The sequence below is a fragment of the Oncorhynchus mykiss genome, chromosome 4, assembly GCF_057628025.1.
Source record: "Oncorhynchus mykiss isolate SJ-2025 chromosome 4, ASM5762802v1, whole genome shotgun sequence".
In the NCBI taxonomy this organism is placed as follows: Eukaryota; Metazoa; Chordata; class Actinopteri; order Salmoniformes; family Salmonidae; genus Oncorhynchus; species Oncorhynchus mykiss.
The window spans coordinates 11,416,864-11,433,213 of record NC_143025.1 but is presented as its reverse complement, the minus strand read 5'-3'; the positions used below and the strand labels follow the sequence as shown (position 1 = coordinate 11,433,213).

General features: G+C 41.1%; 1 pseudogene; it reads right to left on the bottom strand.

Moving 5' to 3' along the window:
- Positions 1-629: 629 nt before the first annotated feature.
- LOC110522729 (uncharacterized) lies at positions 630-15,979 on the bottom strand (annotated as a pseudogene).
- Positions 15,980-16,350: the final 371 nt, after the last annotated feature.

Genomic DNA, 16,350 nt, shown 5'->3' with positions numbered 1-16,350 from the left:
GGGTTGTCGTTCGGTGGAAGAAGGTGAGGACCAAAACGCAGCGTGGTAAGGGTCCATAATGTTTATTTTAAAACATAAACTGAACAATACAAAATACAAAACAATAAACGTGAAATGAACGAAACAGTCCCGTGTGGCGACAAACACTGACACGGAAGACTAACACCCACAACCCAAAACTGAAACCCAGGCTACCTAAGTATGATTCTCAATCAGAGGACAACAAATGACAGCTGCTTCTGATTGAGAACCATACTAGGCCGAACTCAAAAATAAACATACAAAATCCAACATAGACTGCCCACCCAACTCACGCCCTGACCTTACTAAAACAAAGATAAAGTAACAGAACTATGGTCAGAACGTGACAAGGGTACTGTGTGTCAATAGTGATTAGCGTCTGCACAGTTGAGACTGTTGCTGCTGCTGCTGCTGCTGTGGGGCGCAATGGGGCATGGTAGCAGAGATGAGGAAGAACGAGAGGAGCAGGAAAGGAACACTTTCTGCTCAGAGGACTATGCTGTTCATAATACATTTTTGTCCCCCTGAAATTACAAAATGTTTGTTACTGATTCTAATGTGTTACTAGGTGATTCCATTGAAGTTCATCCATTGTGCTAGGTGTTTTCTCATTCCTCATAAAGGTTGTGTGAGTATGAGGAGGTGGGGAGGTTGTGTGAGAATGGGGTGACGGGGAGGTTGTGTGAGTATGGGGAGGCAGGGAGGTTGCGTGAGTATGGGGAGGCGGGGAGGTTATGTGAGTATGGGGAGGCAGGGAGGTTGTGTGAGTATGGGGAGGCGGGGAGGTTGTGTGAGTATGGGGAGGCGGGGAGGTTATGTGAGTATGGGAAGGCAGGGAGGTTGTGTGAGTATGGGGAGGTGGGGAGGTTGTGTGAATATGGGTAGGTGGGGAGGTTATGTGAGTATGGGAAGGCAGGGAGGTTGTGTGAGTATGGGGAGGTGGGGAGGTTGTGTGAATATGGGGAGGCGGGGAGGTTATGTGAGTATGGGAAGGCAGGGAGGTTGTGTGAGTATGGGGAGGTGGGGAGGTTGTGTGAATATGGGGAGGTGGGGAGGTTATGTGAGTATGGGAAGGCAGGGAGGTTGTGTGAGTATGGGGAGATGGGGAGGTTGTGTGAATATGGGGAGGCGGGGAGGTTATGTGAGTATGGGGAGGCAGGGAGGTTGTGTGAGTATGGGGAGGTGGGGAGGTTGTGTGAGTACGGAGCAGCAGAGGTCTGAGGTGAGGAAAGGCTATTCATAGTAAAGCTAAGTAAACAATTGTAGGTTTTACTTTGTATCAGCATTTAGAAGTAATACAATTACTGTTAGACCGAAGTCCCACAGTCTAGACTCAAGAGAGACCTGGTCACTCACCTTTCAAAGTTGAAGTCAATGGACGAGTATCTGGCCTGCAGGATTGCCCAGAGACCCCAGAAGAAATTGGAGACCTGCGAATAGGTTTGTGAGAAGGAGGGTCATGCCTTGTTCAGGGTTGTTCTCATCTTGACATGTACTTGATGTCCTCTTCTGTATAAATCTAATGCTTAACCCTGTCGCTACATTTAAATATAATTCAGAATCTTGTCTTTCTTATAGGGATACTTCTGGATTTGACAATGGAGCCCTTCATCTATTTCCCCAACGCAGATCAACTCGTGGGTGTCTCTGTGTGCAGTTTGAAGGAAGTAGCTAACTAGACATTTACATTTTTCTCATTTAGCAGACACTTATCCAGCGGGACTTATAGGAGCATTTAGGGTTAAGTGCCTTGCTTAAGGGCACATTGACTGATTTTCACTTAGTCAGCTCGGGGATTTGAACCAGCAACCTTTCAGTTACTGGTCCAATGCTCTTAAATGCTAGGCTACCTGCCACAACTACGCTAGCGTTAGCTTAATTTCTAACTAGCTTTAGCACAATGACTGGAAGTTTACGGTATCAGCTAGCATGTTAGTAGATACCATAACTTCCAGTCATTGCGCTAACAGTAGTTAGCATTGGCTCGCAAAAGTACCTCTAACTTCCGTCATACTGGATGCAGAGACATACAAATGATATCCATGAGTTCATCTGAGTCTGGGGGAGTATCCCTTTAAAGTTCAGTGAGATTGAAGAGCCCACTAAGTGGTCGTATCGAGACACTGTAGCCTGCAAAGAGCTGGTGTTTCAGACCCCAGAAAACCATTACAATTCCTCTCTGGTTCTATTGTCCTGTCCTGTATGTTCCCAGAAGCCTTTGTTCCACACTGCTGTGGCTTTGAGGATGTACCTTTCATGGTGCAATATTGTGTGCTACATGACTGAAACAGACTGATGTTGGATCTTAACTTTACCAATATTGTCGTAGAAAAATGATCCTACAGCAACAGGATTTAAACATCTAGTCCATAATGTTGCTTGATAGGTGGTTCTGCTGGACAAAAGTAGGCTACATGAAAGGTGCAATACTCTTAATGTTTAGTTATTTATTTTATTTAACCTTTATTTAACTAGGCAAGTCAGTTATGAACAAATTCTTATTTACAATGACGGCCTACCAAAAGGAAAAAGACCTCATGCATGGACAGTGGCTGGGATTAAAATATATAAAAAATATAGGACAAAACACACATCACGACACGAGAGACAACACAACACTACATAATGAGAGACCTAAGACAACAACATAGCATGGCAGCAGCACATGATAACACATCATGGTAGCAACACAACATGACAACAACATGGTAGCAGCACAACATGGTAGCAACACAACATGACAACAACATGGTAGCAACACAACATGGTAGCAACACAAAACATGGTACAAACATTATTGGGCACAGACAACAACACAAAGGGCAAGAAGGTAGAGACAACAATATATCACGCAAAGCAGCCAAAACTGTCAGTAAGAGTGTCCATGATTGAGTCTTTAAATTAAGAAATTGAGATAAAACAGTCCAGTTTGAGTGTTTGTTGCAGCTCGTTCCAGTCGCTTGCTGCAGCGAACTGAAAAGATGAGCTACCCAGGGATGTGTGCGTTTTGGGGACCTTTAACAGAATGTGACTGGCAGAACAGGTGTTGTATGAGGAGGATGAGGGCTGCTGTAAATATCTCAGATGGGGGGAGTGAGGCCTAAGAGGCTTTATAAATAAGCATCAACCAGTGGGTCTTGCGACGGGTATACAGAGATGACCAGTTTACAGAAGAGTAAAGAGTACAGTGATGTGTCCTATAAGGAGAATTGGTGGCAAATCTGATTGCCGAATGGTAAAGAACATCTAGCCACTCGAGAGCACCCTCACCTGCCGATCTATAGATTATGTCTCTGTAATCTAGCATGGGTAGGATGGTCATCTGAATCAGGGTTAGTTTGGCAGCTGGGGTGAAAGAGGAGCAATTACGATAGAGGAAACCAAGTCTAGATTTAACTTTAGCCTGCAGCTTTGATATGTGCTGAGAGAAGGACAGTGCACCATCTAGCCATGCTCCCAAGTACTTGCTCTAGGTAGTAATCACACCTGTGGGGAGAGGGGCATTCTTCTTACCAAACCACATGACCTTTGTTTTAGAACTGTGATATAACTGTGTTAGAGTAGGTTTTCAGTGAATTTATGTAAATCACAAAGCTCATCTGCAGTTCCTGCAGCTCAGGAAAATTCTCAGGAAATGAAAGCGTTCTCACATGAAGATCCTACCTTTCTTATGCAGCGTCTCGGGCGACTCATGAAGGCAGGACAAGAACATATACCATTGTTTTCAATGAGATATCAATGGCAAATGCCACCAAGGCTGACAGAAAATACTGTCCATTGACAGAATTTGAAGCAAGAGTTGAAATGGAGAATTAACTAAAACAATAACTGTGTAACAAATGTAAAAAATATATTCTCACGATATGTTTAGTAAAATTACCTAGAGTCTTGGTAAGCAAGGGCTATACGTTGTGTACATCTTTAAACTAGAAAATTAACTTACATGTGAGAGTTGTATTGTGTTAGGATGTTATTTATGGCCAATTTTTTATGACAAGATTTTTGCTACCCATAATCCACAAGTACATTTTTTCGATTTCCCTGTGTTTTTCTTCTTAAGAAAAAGGGGAAATGTGTAATGATCATATTGAATTGTTCCCGTACTAATGGAATTGCTCCCTTAGGTCAACGGCACTCCACGTCTCCATACATTTCTGTTGTCATCCACCCTAATAGTAATTATCCACGGTGGGACCACTAATAATTTCCCAACGAGTTCCAGGCGGACCTCTGTGTTGTGGCCGAGTGATATAATCACATTTTTATTTGATAATCAAATAAAGGGCGGAATGAAATATTGGAGCAGTGTGTGGTTTCTCCTCTCCATTTTTTCCTGGCACATTTTCAACTGTAATGTCTCTCCCCAGTTCTAGATGGAGATTGAGTGCAGTGTGTGTGCCTAACGCTAAGCAGAGATGGCCAGTGACAGGGTGCCATTCAGAAAAGCCCAAAGAGGAATCATACTACAACAAGATAGGGGGGTGACATCACAGAGTCACAGTCTTTGGCCCCTCAGTACTTGGGGGGGGGGGTCCCAGAGGGGGCCAAGAGGAGGCGTAAAGAGCCCAGTGTGCCTTGGCTTACTCTGTCTCGGCTTAAGATAGGGAGAGGAGCAGTGGAGAAGCTCCCCGCCCCAGAACATTGGCAGAGAGCTTGTTAGTGATGCCACAGCGAAGACGATTTGTCTATCTAAGGACCCTGGGAAATATCACAACACACCCTGCAGTTCAATAGGGCATTGATATCAGTTTGACAAAGTGTGTTTCCTTTCAGTAGACCTAGGTCCTCCCATTAACTGAAATGGTAGTCTAAAGACACTGGCAAACCACAAAGATCCGGTCACATGACTAAAAACCAGAGTATGGGAGGGATATTGAGAAAGTTCTTGTCGTATCTCATAATCAGATTTAAATGAAAACCAGCTAAGCCAAACTTTTCTTTCGTGATTGTTTTGATAAACAAGCATATCCACCATCTCTATGCCAGACTTAACTTGGACAGGAAACTTGACTTACCCATTCATTGTCAATGAGGGACTTCTCCCACTTCATCAAGCCAGAGTTCTTGGTTTGTCACAGAAATCTGATTTCAATCAACAATATGTTATCGCTGCTCTTATTCATTTCCAGGCATGTTTTTTTTCTTCCCTTCCACGTTTTGGCTGAAGCAGAGTTATTTTGAAAAGAAAAGGCTTACTCACCATTTCTGGGCTATTTTGAGAGACATCGACACTACCCCCACAAATTACTAAAACAATCCTGCGTATTGTGTCCACTTATGAAAGCACCATTAGTTTAGTCCAGCAGCACTTGAGCCACCAAAGACCGAAAATTGTGGTTGTTAAAAAAACACATCTTGGCTGCTGTCTGTCATTTTTCTTGCAGTGGTTTCAAATCAACTCCAATAGAGTATGTCAAAATGCAGCGGTACGTGGATCATACAGAGTGGATGGGACTTCAGTTTTTGGAAATATGGACCCGTAAAAGGACATCGTTTGATGTGAATTGAAATATTGAATCTTGCCAGTGCTCATTACTATAGTGAAAGGCAGGCACCCCTGCACAAAACTACTTTTGGTCTCTTTATCGACAAACACCCACATTAAAATGGAGTTCAGCCAATGAATTTATATCCTGTAAATTTCACACAGAGAAATAAAAGTGAATCAGAAAGTGAATCAGAAAGTATAGTCTTAACTTACATACAGTATTTACTTAGACTGTGGTGAAATATCAATGCCGTAGGCCAGGTTAGTGGGTGCTGTGGTTAAATATCAATGTCATAGGCCAGGTTATTGGGTGCTGTGGGGAAATATCAATGTCGTAGGCCAGGTTAATGGGTGCTGTGGTGAAATATCAATGTCGTAGGCCAGGTTAATGGGTGCTGTGGTGAAATATCAATGCCGTAGGCCAGGTTAATGGGTGCTGTGGTTAAATATCAATGTCGTAGGCCAGGTTATTGGGTGCTGTGGGGAAATATCAATGTCGTAGGCCAGGTTAATGGGAGCTGTGGTGAAATATCAATGTCGTAGGCCAGGTTAATGGGTGCTGTGGTGAAATATCAATGCCGTAGGCCAGGTTAATGGGTGCTGTGGTTAAATATCAATGTCGTAGGCCAGGTTATTGGGTGCTTTGGTGAAATATCAATGCCGTAGGCCAGGTTAATGGGTGCTGTGCCAGTGCCTCTCACCAGTGAGAACTTGCAGCTCCTGAACCTCTCGTCCTGTAACTGTGGCTCCTAGCCCCACACTGTGCTTGCAGCTCTCCAGGTAAGCAGTCAACCAGTCCCTCTGCAGTTCAGGGCTGGGATATAGGCTGTAGTCAATGCCTTTCACACCTTGGGGACGTATCAAACACACAGACAAATGTAATGAGAACCTGTCAAACCAATCAGGCTGGATGATACAGCAACAACATGGGTTAGAAACCCTTGACACCGTCTGGAGATCTGTAACGTATCATGAGGTCCCTGGCAATTCCCAGACTTAATGTGTGTGTTTTAGAGAGAGTATGTGTGTGAGAGAAAGTGTGCGTGCATTTGAGATAAAAAGAGAGAGATGGAGAAGGGGAGGGGGGACTAGTGGGCCTAACTGTTTAAAAGATCACACTGTAAATCTTTGCGTAAACTGTGTAAAGGGAAACTTTAAAGGAAAGTTTGTCAGCGTATCTTTTACATTCATTTGGGGTGGAGGCAAATAGCTGGATCTACACGACCAATGTTGTGGGAAATAGTTTCATCCTGACATTAGACTACTTTACAGGTAGACTACTTAGACAACTTCACATCTGACAAATGTTTATTCGAAGGTGTAATGTCCCTTTAATGTGCTTGCTTAGTTCAACGTTGAAGGCAAAATGAAATACTTGAAATACATTGAAATAAAAAAACATAATCTCTCTGATTCCCCTTTTGTGAGATTCACCTCAGAAATGAACTGTAAACTGAAGGAACGCACCTGCAAACTCATTGAAGTGGTTGCCTATGTCGAAGGCCTGTTAGTTATCATCAGCATACTCATAGTCAATGAATCTCACCATGCCTAAAGGAGAAGAGAGCAACGTACGGTTCATACAGCTAATTGCAATGACACGTACACATTAGTAAACTGTTCTGTAGCACCTCAGCAATATAATTATTACTCTATCAGACCTAGGTTGCAATTACTTGACAAATATAATCAAATACTTGGCCTGTTTGAGCATGCCTGGCTTAATAAACAAATAGAAAAGTCCCAAAACTGAAAACACCACCCACTAGGCAGACAAGCAAAGCCTCAAAGTATTTTAATGATTTTTTTCAAATATCTGAAACCCAGTACTGTACCCTATGTAGAGGTAACTGCCAAAATAAAGGAAACACTTGAGTAAATGAGGGATACAAAGTATATTGAAAGCAAGTGCCTGAGTTAATTAAGCAATTAACATCCCATCATGCTTAGGGCCATGTACAAAAATGCCCAGTTGCCCAATATTTTGGCTACCATGGCTAGAAGAAGAGATCTTGAAGCTCCCGAGTGGTGCAGCGGTCTAAGACACTGCGTCTCAGTGGCAGACACCCTGGTTCTGTTCCAGGCTGTATCACAACCGGCCGTGATTGAGAGTCCTGTAGGGCAGCGCACAATTAGTCCAGCGTCGTCCGGATTTGGCCGTAAATGTGAATTTGTTCTTAACTAATTTGCCTACTTAAATAAAGGTTAAATATAAATAATTATGATAATCTCAGTGACTTCGAAAGAGGAGTTTCAAAAGGAGAATTGTGTGTGTGTGAGTGTATGTGTCACAGGAGTTTGGTGGCATCTTAATTGGGCACACGGTAATGACTGGAGTGGGCTCAACTGCCTATTAAGACACTTTATGTTGGTGTTTCCTTTATTTTGGCAGTTATCTGTATGCCGCTATAATTGATAGTGTGCTCTGAAAGCTTTAATAGTCAACGCTACAATTCCTCAATAGGATACAATAAAAAAATGTTTTTAAATAAAGATACAATGAAACAATTTCCCACTATATTATGTTCTGATATGTATGATTTGTTCAGATATCATTTTATTTTATTTTGTGCTTTACTGTTACAGCAACAAAGTCCCTGAAAAGCTTCAGAGAAACATTAATAATGTATTCATTATAATGGTGTTCCATACACTAATCATAACAATGACCAAGGCCGTACGTCTGCACATAAGGGCATAATGAAATGACATAATGACATAATGAAATGACAAGAGGATTAAGATAATAGGGTATAGATTTATTATCCATAGCAAAAGAAAGGAAAGATGTGACCCTTTTGTGATCCACATTTTGTCAAAGTGTTCAAATGGAACATGTCTTACAATTGGACCATTTCATTGAAATAAGTTCAGTCAAAGGGACATCCAAGTTATTGAGACTAAAACATGGCAATCTTGTATTCTTACTGACACTGATGGTATATTGCATCAGAATGGCAGAACAAACGCTATAACCAATCGGTTCAGCAGTAATGAATCCACTTATTCTTCATACTGCGGCAGCTTTTTTAAATGATCACATGAACTCGCTTGGAACACTTTTTATGTCAGCCTTGCAGCTCAAATTCCAGACACTGAGACCCATCATCCACCCTCTTTGTAGTCATAGATGATGTTTTTAGGTAGGAGGTCATTGTGACAAAGCACGGTTGTCGAGCCGATCAGAGAGAGGTGTCTTTTCAACGTTTCCATTTCATCTGACAGGGTTTTCGATTGCTAGGGAACTCTTTCAGCAGCTTGGAACTATGTGGACAAAAAAAATGACAAAATAACTGTTACGTATTGCAGGCACTGAAAGTATCAGTATCACATTCAAATAGTATCAGCACATTCAAATTGATCTCATGTTATAATGCATGCTGTGTTTAATTAGCTGTTTAGTAGGTATTTATCGTCTTTATGGTCTTTTTCATATTTGAATAACTTCCAAATACACTTTCAAAAACAAATAGACTATGTCTCCATTGGAGAAAATGCAGAGAACCCCTAGATGAAGGGAGGTATAATATACTGTATGTTATAGAAGTACTACAGATGGTCTGCAGTAAATATACACGTTTATAAGGAATAGGGTGGAATCATATTACTCAGGCACCGACGCCTGCCGCATGTGATAGGGTCTACAGTCCATTACGGATTATAATGGAACACCCAGCCGTGATCTGCCCAGTGAGGCCTCTCTACCAGACAAACTCAATGCATTTTATGCACGCTTTGAAAACAACAACATTGAGCAGGGTGTGAGGGCCGTCACCTGCCAAGAGGACTGGTGGATCTCGCTCTCCGAGGCAGATGTGAGAAGGGTCTTTAACTAGGTCAAAACCCACAAGGCTGCGGTGTTCTAGGGTGCGTTCTCAGAGCTTGTGCAGAACAGCTGGCAGGCATATTAAATAGGTAAATAAGAATTTGTTCTTAACTGACTTGCCTTGTTTAAATAAAGGTCAAATAAAAAAAGATTCACAGTAATTGTCTACCTCTCCTTGTCCCAGTCTGTAATCCCTACATGTTTTAACAAATCAAAAACTGAAAAATTGGGCGTGCAAAATTATTCAGCCCCCTTAAGTTAATACTTTGTAGCGCCACCTTTTGCTGCGATTACAGCTGTAAGTCGCTTGGGGTATGTCTCTATCAGTTTTGCACATCGAGAGACTGAAATTTTTTCCCATTCCTCCTTGCAAAACAGCTCGAGCTCAGTGAGGTTGGATGGAGAGCATTTGTGAACAGCAGTTTTCAGTTCTTTCCACAGATTCTCGATTGGATTCAGGTCTGGACTTTGACTCGGCCATTCTAATACCTGGATATGTTTATTTTTGAACCATTCCTTTGTAGATTTTGCTTTATGTTTTGGATCATTGTCTTGTTGGAAGACAAATTTATGTCCCAGCCTCAGGTCTTTTGCAGACTCCATCAGGTTTTCTGCCAGAATGGTCCTGTATTTGGCTCCATCCATCTTCCCATCAATTTTAACCATCTTCCCTGTCCCTGCTGAAGAAAAGCAGGCCCAAACCATGATGCTGCCACCACCATGTTTGACAGTGGGGATGGTGTGTTCAGTGTGATGAGCTGGGTTGCTTTTACGCCAAACATAACGTTTTGCATTGTTGCCAAAAAGTTCAATTTTGGTATAATCTGACCAGAGCACCTTCTTCCACATGTTTGGTGTGTCTCCCAGGTGGCTTGTGGCAAACTTTAAACGACACTTTTTATGGATATCTTTAAGAAATGGCTTTCTTCTTGCCACTCTTCCATAAAGGCCAGATTTGTGCAATATACGACTGATTGTTGTCCTATAGACAGAGTCTCCCACCTCAGCTGTAGATCTCTGCAGTTCATCCAGAGTGATCATGGGCCTCTCGGCTGCATCTCTGATCAGTCTTCTCCTTGTATGAGCTGAAAGTTTAGAGGGACGGCCAGGTTTTGATTAAAAAAGTTTGAAATATCCAATAAATGTCGTTCCACTTCATGATTGTGTCCCACTTGTTGTTGATTCTTCACAAAAAAATACAGTTTTATATCTTTATGTTTGAAGCCTGAAATGTGGCAAAAGGTCGCAAAGTTCAAGGGGGCCGAATACTTTCGCAAGGCACTGTACCCCTATACTACCTCCATCACTCCAGTATCCCTGTCACCTTACCCCTATACTACCTTTACTACCTATACATACATATACCCCTATACTACCTCCATTACTCCAGTATTCCTGCACATGTAACTATGGTATTGGAACATTTTTTAATAATATTTCCTGTATATAGTATGCTTACTTACTTACTTACTTTATTGTGCCTTCAAGAATTTCCACCTCTGACTGGATACTGACATTTTCAAAAAACAAATTATACAGGTATATTGGAAATATTCCCATGTTTCAAGTTACTTGTATAACACCCAGGCCATGTGGGCCGTTAATCAACCAGTAATCTCACAGTGGAAATGACTTAAATAAAGTCCATGATTTCCTGTGCCTACAAAGACTAGAAGAGGAAAACGTTTGGTCCGGTGTTTTATTCCATCAGGGGGAGAACTACTTCTTAATGCAGTAGTTCACCAACCTGTAGATCTCCAGGCCTGCATGTGTTTACTGCAACACGAGTTGTTTATGACACCAGACAGCACACCATATCATCTGGAGAGGTTACATGCTATTTACAATCTCTTGTTTTTCCTTCTTGGGACAGCTCTACCAATCAACAAAGGTCTTATTTTCACGGACGGTACTTGAAAAAAAAAATGCACCTGCGAAATGCTGTGTAAGCATTGTACCGTTCTGATGAAGTTTTATGTCTCCTTTCAATTGGCCCCCCAAAAAAACATTTAATTTAAACACTGTTATACCTATTTATGCAAGGAGACATACAGTTGTGGTGTTATTATACACAGTTGTCGACATAATTCAGTGAGGTCTGTTAGGAACGTACAATAAATGCAGTGACCTAGGCCGTTGTTTACAGTCAAGATAGAGGTCTCTTCTCCCCTCCTACAGCCTCCTTCACTACTTCCTCAGCCGCACACACTTATTTGGATGGAAGAGTATCTCATTCTGCTCTGTTCCATCGTTTTTTTTAGTTGTGGTTGCAAAATGGACACTTTGCTCATCACTCATAAAGGCTTTTGGCCCTATTCACTGACAACTGGTATCTGGATTTCTGGGATATATTGTGACATAGTTTTGTTGTAGCATGCATTCTTGCCTTTTCAGAATATCCTTGTTTTTTGTTTTGTTTTTTACTTTCCCCAGAAACTCAAGTTTTGCTTAGAAAAATGGCATAGTACAGAATAAATAGTTGTATTATATTAGTATTTTTTTCATATATTAGCTCTTGATAGGATATGTATTTATATCATCAATATTCATGAAAATATGTAATATTAAATGTGGTTTACAAATTCCATATCTCTTTAAAATGCATACTCATTTTTAATTCTGTTTGCAGAATAACTGTTCATATGAAAACGAATGTTTGTTCAAAGGCTCAATCCTCGGTGAAACTTACATGATTCATTCCTATCAACTATTCTATATATGTATAAACAAGCTCCCAAGCATTTCACATCGTAACACCACTCTACTGTCTGGACTCTCTCCCCCTTCTCTTGCCCAATGCCTTTCAGATGCAGGCGGTCGTGGAGGACGATGCTCGCCTCCCGGCTCCCACTCCTCTCATGTCTCTCAGTGAAGTCTGTTTCTAGAGAGCTAGCTACTACAGCAATTAGAGGAATTTCCTCCTCTGGCGGCTCATTATCAATGTGCCTTATTTACATCTGATTACCAGCTCCAGTGGAGCAGCAGTGATTATGGCAGTATTGTGTGGTTTGTGTTGAGTGTTAAATGGGAGAATTAGCGGGAGGGCTTTGAGCAGAGCAGGAGGCTGCTCTCCCGGTTTCTACGCTTTCCTCGGAAAGTGCAGCTGTACTGTGTCTCTCTTTTCCTGCGTTCCTCCCCTCTCATGTTCTCTCCTGTCCGGCTCTGTCCTGTTAGGTCCTCTCCCCTCCTCTCCTGTTCGGTACTCTTCCCCCCCTCTCCTCAACACCACAGATGTATCTCCTCTCCTTTCTCTTCTCTGCCTCCCACCCCAGTGGGTGACTATCTGATTCAGACAGAGGAGCTCTTCAGCAGGTGCACCCACTCTCCTGCTCCCCCTCTCCCCACGTTTCCTCGGAAGACACTCTCTCACAAGCACTCATACATTGCCCAAGTATAAAAGTCTCTCTGATGCTTTTGTGTGTTGACTGGTTCTCACCCTGTCCTTCTGTTGCTCTCTTTAGATACACAGCAAATTGGACAGTGTTGATTTTTCAGTGTAACATTTATTAGGTTGACTCAGGTGTTAAATGAACTCTGTAAGTGAAAATTAATTAATATTTAATATATATTTAATATTAATATTAAATTAACACAGTGGTGTAAAATAACCCCAGTCTTGGTGCTACTAACCAGTGGTAACCAGTGTTTCCCAGCATGCTCTATTGCTTGTTGATTTTTAGAACGGTTTGTTTCAATATCTCTGTTTTTGCATGATTGATTAATTAATCGTATGCTACTCAACTATAAATAACATAAATGTGTCTAAACTAATCAAATCTGTTAATTGGACTTATTGCACCCGGGTACTGAAATGGTTGTTCCAGTTTAAATGGTTTAGGTATTCTCCTGTCTTACTCTTCAAAACCTAGCATTCATTCTGAATGCAGGTTGTGGGTGAATAAAAATTCAAAATGTTGGATATCCTCACTCTGGCTGGATTCCAATAAGAATCACACATCACTTTTCAAGCCAGCATAATGTGACTTGCAGGCCTGATGTGGCCTGTAAACCATGAGTTTCATGCCACTATATTAGGGTAAAACTAGGGCCTTAAAATAAGGGCTTATGGAATACTGGTAGTATAGTGTGGAATAATTAAATTTTTATGATAACATATTTGCTTAGGATCTCACTTGGTGATGGCCAGAGGCTTGAAAACGGATGAATGCAACAACCATGTCTCTGTCACTAACTCCCCTTTCAGACATATGGAATGTGGCGCCTTGAAGCACCTCGGCTACAGCATTTTTGTTTGTCTGAAAGGGTACAGCTTTTAAAAAGCCGCCATGAAACCTTCTCTGGATATATTTTTGAAGCGCCACTGAACAGGCATTTAACTTGTCTGTAGTGGCGGCAACTTCTGGTTGAACTGTCAATGAAATGATCTCAAGATACCTGTGTGCAGCCTGCCTGCATGCAGACCACTCGCCTCGAAGAAAAGTAATTTGAAGTCTGTTAAATACAATGACTTACCAATACATTTAGTAGAGAGAAAACATCTACCCTACCATTAAAAAACAACACAGGGAAACAATACCTAATATTCTATACAGAATTCTTCTGTCTCTAAAGGGACAGAAGCCACACTTAAATGTTAAACAAATTGTCTGAAAGGTTATCAATTATTGCTTTTGAAAGGGTATAACAAATACAATCATGGGTGGTAACGCTACAATTCACTCGAAAAGCAAGGCATTCTGGGAAATACACAAATGTGTACGAAACAACATGCATACACACATTGAAAGCAATCAAATGTGTGTTTTATGCATTATTGACCTGTAAAAGCCAATACATTTCAATAATTTGAGATGTAAAAATATACATATTCTTTTTTTTTTACAGAAATGACCTTATATTGAGTATGAAATATATTATTTGTTCTCTATTTGAGGCTTTCTTGTCATATCAATTTCATTTTGAGACTTTTAAATGTGGATCGAGTGATCCAGCTTTAAAAAATATATCACAATGTAGCTCCATCTATTGGACTTCTGAATGTGGTGCAACTGAGATAAAGGCTGGTGTGCACTGTAAATTGAAATGTCCTTTATATAATGAAATTGCCTACAAGTCATCAATTTCGTATACATACTTGGCTGTTAACATAATCTTAGGGCTCTATGCAATCAGTGTCACGGAAGTTCAGTACTACATTGTGATTGAAATATAAAGGTAACATTTCCACGTAAGCGGAGACTGCATTCACTGTAAACGCTGCCTATGTCAGTTCAATCGGATATTTTCTTTAAATGTCTATCGAGCAATCTGTAACGGTTCAGCGATACCGATTGAACGGAGCCCTTAGTTACTTCAAAGATTCAAGAAAATTGTTTGCTTATACTCCCATTATCATATAATAATAATAGTCTCCCCCTGTGTAATGTCACATCATGACAACACTTCAGAATAGAGCTATATGGGCTGTTGCTCACAGAAAGTTAGTTGCCTGTGTCCTGTCATAGCAATGTTTAAAAAAAAGACTACTAGAGACATGCTGGCTCCATCTCAGATGTATGCAGGAAGCTGCTTCTCTCTTATCATAAAGGTCCCAATCTCCCCATAGCAGTTGTCTATGAAACGGATGACCCAATCCATAGCTAATTGCCTTGACCTCTTGACCTCTCTCCACAAAACACAAAGAACATACTGGAACAGTCTGGTGATATTATTTCAATCTAAAGAGCTAAAGCAGACACAGTACTTTAGGACTCTAGCTTGACTCTAGTTTGCATGGACTTCCGACCCCTCAACCCTCACAGCAATCGTAAACACCACAGAACATTTGATTGATCATGGAGAGAGACAGTCCAAGGAAGCCGAGCTAATGTCTTATTTTCTTTGTTCCCCCACCTCCTCAATGGGCCAACCACTGCTTGGTGCCACATGGCAAGAAAGTGGACTGAAAAGACTGGCTAAACTAATCAGACTTCACCGTCAACACATCTCATAGAAGAAGAGGAAAGTGCAAATCTTTGCTTTACAAAAAAATATTTTGCAAAATAGAAAATGTCTAAGTAGTGTTAACTCACCTCTGTGATGCTGGTGTTCTGCTCTGAGCGTGCTGGACAAGTTAGAGAAATTGTGTCATCTTCTTCCACAGAATATTCTCTGCGTGGTTGTCAGATTCGAACTCGATCGAGAGGATTTTTCCAATTTCTGTCGCAATCAATCTGCAGGGGAAAAGAACTAGGATAATTTATACCATAAACTACAGATGAGACTGAGCCAAGATATTGCACACAAAAAAACTCTGGACCAGAAATAGATAGCTGCTATTTTTCCATTAAGCAATCCATTCAAACCAGATGTTGTTTCATTTAGGACCTTATTGATTGCTAGAGTGCATGGTTTGCAGAGTGTTTGTGGTGTCATGGAGCCGGTGGGCTTTTGCTACAGGCTATCAAACTGAGCAGGCTGATAGATGGAGACTGGCCCTGAGGTTTGCCCCCTGTTGTCTGGATACTATCCACTAGCATAGCTGGAGGAGTCAAACCTGCTGTCTGTACTGTAAAACATTTCCTGTATAAACTAAAATTAAGGTAATTTATTTTACAGTGCAACTACTGTAAACAATTTAACGGGGAACATTTTACTGTAATCTAATTTACAGTATATTACTGGAATTACTCATGCAGCGACATTTTACCCAGTGTTCTTTGCAAGTTTAAAAGTTTTACATTTACCTTTTGGCCATTCAGTTCTTCTCCTTAAAAAGAAGAGCTCCTTAAAAAAATGAATTAAATGTAACTAGGTAAGTCAGTCTTATTTACAACGACAGCCTATCCTGACCAAACCTTAACGACCCTGGGCCAATTGTGCGAGATGCAGTGAGATGCAGTGCCTTAGACTACTGCGCCACTCAGGAGCCCTTAGCATCTTCACATCTTGCAGGGCATTCAAACAAGATTGAATTTTAATAAACACATCACAGTCATGGCAAGTAAAACATTTCTGTAACCATTACTGAAAATATTGATGCAGTTAAGGTATTCAAAATGATTGTAATTAAAAC